We start from the raw sequence: 6,045 nt of genomic DNA on the forward strand, positions 1-6,045 counted from the left end.
GCAGAAGACATAGTAGACATTCTTCTGATATGACATTAAATCCAAAACCTACAAGAGGAGAATAAAGATCATCTTACCGATCAGGGTGTACTCCAGGATGTACCAATAAGGGTGTGCACTCAATTTCCTCTAAACGTTTAATTTCTCAAACGTCCTGATCCTACAATAAGAAAGCAAATGTTTTTCACTCAAGGAATCAATAACATTTTGGGAACTGCCTCTTATGTTTATATTGCAAAATATTTACAACAGTATTAGCTCCAGTTCTTTGACCATAGCAATGTAGTAGGGTTCCCAGCTCTACCCCTTCCATATACTTTAAAAAAAACAAAAAAAAATCAGATTAAGCCCTAATCCAGCAAAGCACTAAGTATATACTTAACCCATTGAAGTGAATGGGAATACTAGCCTACTTAAAGCACATGCTTAATTGGAATGTGGTTTATGTGAATTACTGGCCTTTTAAATTAAAAAAAAAAAAAAAAAAGCAAATACTCAAATGTGGTTGTACAGTATATTTTTGAAGGGACCAGGATACTTATATCATCACCTAAAACCTTCTGTTCACCTTACACTTGTCTGAACCCCCACTTTTGAATCTTCATGAACCTGGAAACTGATCAAATGCCTCAGGCATTTCCATAATACTGCACGTACTAGTAAAGATATTGTTGTCTCTGATATGTGCTCCGGGCTGAATGAAAATGGCATTGAACTGTCTATCGACCATTGATAGAGTAGATATGTTCATATACTGACAGAATTTGAATTTGAATATGCAGATAAACTTTTATCTTTTAAAGGATATTAACTTTTTGCTTCCAGATATCACACACCCACTATTTTTTGTGGGATTGTGAGAGGCCGGACTGTATAATCAGAAGGTCAACCTCATTCTATGAAATGGGCAAAATATGGGGCCTGGGCTATAAAGTTTGTCATGTACGCATGTCTTACTAGTGACAGTAGAATGTTTGTACAAAGATTGAGGGCAGTACAACCATTATAAATTACTTCATTTGCAGGTGTCGATCCTACACAGGGTTCTGCTTGCTCGAACCAAGGGTTCTGCTTGCTCGAACCATGCACCCTGTGTGGGGCATCAGTAAAATTGGTGGCACGCCGCATGGGCCTATGGATGCCTGTTAGCAGAACCCCATGCAGGATTGGGTCCTTAGTAATGTCATTCTGAAATTCAGCAATGGTTAGTAGGGAAAATATTAATACAGAGCACTTTCAGAACCACCATTGTTCCTTCCCTATTTTTAGGCCATTTTTGCATGCAGTTATTTGTTTTGTGTATGTATTTGCCATTATGCAAATCAGGCTCACAGTTCCACACCTAAATTGTTGGATAATAAAGCTCTCAAAATCCCATCATGAGATTTCGATGTTACCAGTCAAATTATACCAGTTAAGCAGTTGACAGTCACATCTTTTTCAGAGCTGTCATTTCAGACTGTCTGCAGCAGAATCATGCTGAGAACCCTGCGTTAGGTTAGTGTGGGTTTGCACTAAGTCCATATTTGGAAGGTTTCCTATGCAACCAAAAGAATTACTTTGCCTTCCCACTCCTTTCCCTTTTCTTGCCCCCCTCCAAAAAAGGGGGCCTGAGTTCTGTAGAATCAGATTATGTGGGTTTTTGATACTACCCTTGGAGTTTGAGGAAAACCTGGGAACTCCTAACTACTTAGGGGTAAGGCACATCAGATGCTATGGAGTAAATAGGTTTATGGAGACTTTCTTCTCAGAGTGATGCCATGTAGTGTTTTAATAGACTTTTGCCCTTGAACTTGTATCTGGTGGTGTCAGTTTGTGAAGAAGAGTTCTCTGGTGTCTGTCAACTTTAATTCTGTTATTTGATGTAGATGAATTTGCTCATTCTTAATTACAAAATAGGTCCTCTGTGTGTGTAAAAAAAAAAAAAAAAAAAAAAAAAAAAAAAACAAAAAAAAACACACAAACAAAAAAACCTCTCATTTCTGTTCTGCTCTAGGATTAACAGGGGATTGTTATCTTCATGTCCTTGCTTGTTGGATGTAGGAATCCAGGCTGTGACCTAAGAGTTTATACACACTACGGAGCATTACAATTTCATTTGACAGTGAAATCTGCATCCTGCTTACATTGCATTGAGAGAATGCAGATTTTAGCTAGCAAATACAGAAGCTACATTTTGTGCTAATGAATTAAACCCTAAGGTACCTTTTTATTTACTGTGAATTCTTTTCATTTGCTGACAAAGTTTGGAGTTAAAGATTAGCAGGTACAACAGTTTTTCTTGCCAGGAGTGAATTTATATATATCGACTAGAAATGGAGAAGAAGAAACCCCAAAGAGATGAGACGATATGAGTCAGTTTTTGGCAAGCATATCCATTACTAGATGTCAGGTAATTAAGTTGTTCCATTCTGAATTTTGCCTAAACCACAACATATGGGATCAGTTTCTGTTAAACAAATGGGAATGTTAAAGAACTCATTCATAAGATTATTTGCTTAATACTATAAGGACTAGCATTAGAAAACATAGTAGTGTTTTGAGACTTTATGTGTAATGAAGGAGAACAAGGAAAAACTGACAGACATTCAAATGAACCTGCAGATCAGTGATACTCTTGCTCTTCATGGTATCAACCAGAAGTGGTGTAACCAATCTCAGTTTAAATATAAACTTTTTTGATTTTTTTTTTTCAATTCTTGGACTTACACAACATGATTTAAAATTATTCCTTCCACCATGTTTGGAGCATGCTCACATAACTTACAATTCCAACTGTGTATGTTTGTCATTCCCACAAACCACAGCTGCCTCCTAAAACAAAGTCCTCTTTCTCCATTTATCACTTGCTTAGCAATGTCCTCCTCTTAGTGACTTTAGGAAACTTTCTCAATTTGTCTAGTCAATAAAACAAAGGCATATTTCCATATCCTACTCTATTTTGTATTGTTCTGAAAGACAGAAAACTCCTGTGTGCTTCTGAATGCATTTGGGTACTGCTATGCTCTTATATGCCATAAGATACAATGACATATGATTTGACGCATGCCCTATAAAGTAATGCTTACCATGTCTATGAAGGTTGAGTGCACTTTTATGAGACTGAGTGGAAGCCACATAGTTGTCATGGGTCCAGGCAGGAAGCAATTTTCATGTTACAAATTAACCTAGGATTTTTAATACAAATGATTAGCCTAAACTCCATGTCCCATCATTGGCTCTTCCAATTACTTATGCCATAGACACACCTATTTAGTTCCTGAAAATAGTCTCTCCAAGTCACATGGTTAAAATCTAAATGAAATATAAGCCTGCTTTGGCATAAACACTGGATGCCCTTTTGTGCAGCAGCGGAAGGAACCTTTTAATCATTGTGATCAGTAGCTTCCATGTTTACCTTCCTGATTGGTTTTGCAACCCTTTTTAGGTTGGTTTCGTTTGGTTTTTTAAAATTGTATCTGTGATCAAATGCAAAGCATCCATTATTCAAGTTATTCTGCTTTCTCCGTGCAGCTATTACTCCATCTTTGCTGTGCTATTGCTTTGTTTGGAATTTAGTCCTTAAGGAATTTATGCACCATGCAGGGCTCTTTTGTTGTATAAGGTTACATGAAGAAAATAGACTCTCACCCTAAGGATCAAAGGGGAGTAGTGTTTGCTTCACTCAGTGAAACAAAACAATGTTTAACCCTTTCTCCCTGATGCCAGGGCATCGTACATTGGTATTCCTGATAAACAGGACTGTAAGCAATACTGGATTTACACTGTTTGAACAAGTGTACTGAATTTTAATTCCCCAACTCATGGTTTAGGATCACGTGTGGTTATTAAAACTATTTCACTTTTAACCTAAAGGAAAGTGTTTTTTATTGCCCTCATGACTTTCCCCCCTTCTTTGTTCTGCCTGTGTGTGTAGTCTTGCTACTTAGTTCAAGAGCCTTCTCCTCTGCTACTTCTATTGTCTGAAACAGTTTCTGTCTCAGCAATTTTCCACCTCAATTCAAATTTCAGCTGCAAACCTCTGAATTCCACGAGGTCTTGACCTTTCTGTCATACTCACTTTGCTATTTTTTATATATGGCATATCACTAACTGTATTGTGCAACCTTTGGTATAAAGCAGTTTGGGATGAATTTTGAATGAGATGCTTTTCGAAAGGCGTGTCAATGGCAAAACTCTTGTTGACTTCACTAAGAGCAGAATCAAATTCTTAAAAGTTCTGTTGTAAAACTGAAAGGAAACTCATATGGAACTAAGCTGAACTTGAAATCATACATATTATTCTCAGGAAAGCTCTGGGATATAGAAATTTTTGCAATCCTAAAGCTATATGCCTCTTATCTAGATACCATAAGGATAGGGGTAAGTAAATACCTATATTACTAAAGTCGTCTTAACTTTCAGGGGGCAAAAGGTAAACAAGCATTTATTTCTTAAAATTTTAAGAAAAAAACACATCTTTCATCAATTTGTGACTGACTTCTAACAGATATTTGTAGTGAGATTTTAGTGTATTTATACTAAACCAATTCATAAATTCTTGAATTCTGCTGCTTTCTGGATATTTTCCTTTTTATAAATATTAACATTCAGTCATTAACAGAAAGTAGATAAATGAGGAACCAAGATGCCATTCATCTTTTAACCTGTGGTGGAAGAGAAGACACTGTCTGGTATTTCTCATGGGTCCAGTTGCTGAAACAGGAGAGTTTTGCTTGGTGATGTATCTGAGCAGTAACCATAAAGGTCCTGGCCATTTCCTGGGGATTAATGGTATGCTTGACAAGAGAAGATGGTCTGAGACTATTAACCCAAGATGGCATTAATCTCCAGGAAAAGTCCTGTGCTCTAGCTAGTTTCTGTATTTAGATGCCTTGCATCCCCATCTACCATCCGGGAGGGTATAAGTAACTGTTTTGCTCACCTAGACATAGAGGGCAGGGAGAAGTCCCCTGAGACTCACCCCAGACAGTGAAAATATAAACAAACTCCAAATGTATGGGTTTCTAAGGAGTGACACCTTTTTCAGTCATACGTGCAAGGGATTTCTGAGAATTATTCCTACCTTTCTGCTAGCCAGTCAGGAAGGCTGAGAGAGCTCTCTCCTTTCAGCTCATGTGGTGATTCATTCTCACTTGCATAGTCCCTGGTATACCACTGTCATCAGTGATCGTTAGTGGGCCTGATTCAGCCGGGAGGGGTGAAAGTGCATGCCTTTGCCCTTGTGGGGTATTTACTGTGGGTGGGCACAGGTGCTGGTGCCAGTGCTGCACTCTTCCAGAGATTCCATCTGGGAAAGGAACCTTTAAAGCTTGGGTGCCACAGGAATAAACATATTTCTGGTTATACCTGTTCCACCAAGGTCATAGGCTATGCTGGCCACCTCCTGCTCCTCCCTGTGGAGTAGGTTGTGGGCAGCTTGTGCTGTGATTTCCCTGCTCCTAGCAGTCTTTTGGCTGCCTGGAGCACAGATCCCAGTGGAGTTGATCAGGGCTGTAATTTATTAAGTGCCATAAAGGTCCATAGCACTTACAAAACATTAAAATCTGGTAGTTTTCCCAGGCTTATGGTACCAACTGGTGAGTGGGACAAAAAGGAAACGGAAATGGTTTCACTCTAAGTTTTATAAAGCACTTTATTGGTAAAGATTCTCCACAAACCTAGGATTAAGATTCAGGTTCCTGGGCATTTAACATCCCAGAAAACTTCCTGTTCTTACAGTGGGAGTGTTTAAACTGTAGCATTTCAGTGTAGACACTACCTACACTGAAGCGGGGGCGGGGAGTTCTCCTGCCAGTGTAGGTAAACCACCTCCCTGAGAGGTTGTAGCTAAGTTGATCGAGGAATTCTTCTGGCAGCATAGCATACGCTGGGGGTTAAGTCTGAACAGCGCTCTCTCTGGCCACGTCTACACTATGGGATAATATCGAATTAGCTAAAATCGGTTTTATAAAACTGATATTATAAATTCGATTTCATGTGGCCACACTAGGCACAGTAATTCAGCGTTGTGCGTCCATGGTCCGAGGCTAACGTCGATTTCTG

At 38.8% G+C, this 6,045-nt stretch overlaps 1 protein-coding gene across 2 annotated transcripts in view; it reads right to left on the reverse strand.

The window, feature by feature from the left end:
- Window positions 1–6,045, reverse strand: part of PGCKA1 (PDCD10 and GCKIII kinases associated 1) — an 82,652-nt gene that overhangs the window by 40,151 nt on the left and 36,456 nt on the right. Inside the window, exon 2 of one of the 2 annotated variants that reach the window (XM_075066521.1) lies at window positions 78–160. The exons of the other annotated variant lie outside the window; for it this stretch is intronic. The gene's annotated coding sequence lies outside the window, so the exon portion shown is untranslated. The remainder of the gene's footprint in view (window positions 1–77; window positions 161–6,045) is intronic. 2 annotated transcript variants of the gene reach the window in all.

This window comes from Chelonoidis abingdonii, chromosome 5, assembly GCF_003597395.2.
Source record: "Chelonoidis abingdonii isolate Lonesome George chromosome 5, CheloAbing_2.0, whole genome shotgun sequence".
NCBI classification, from domain to species: domain Eukaryota; kingdom Metazoa; phylum Chordata; order Testudines; family Testudinidae; genus Chelonoidis; species Chelonoidis abingdonii.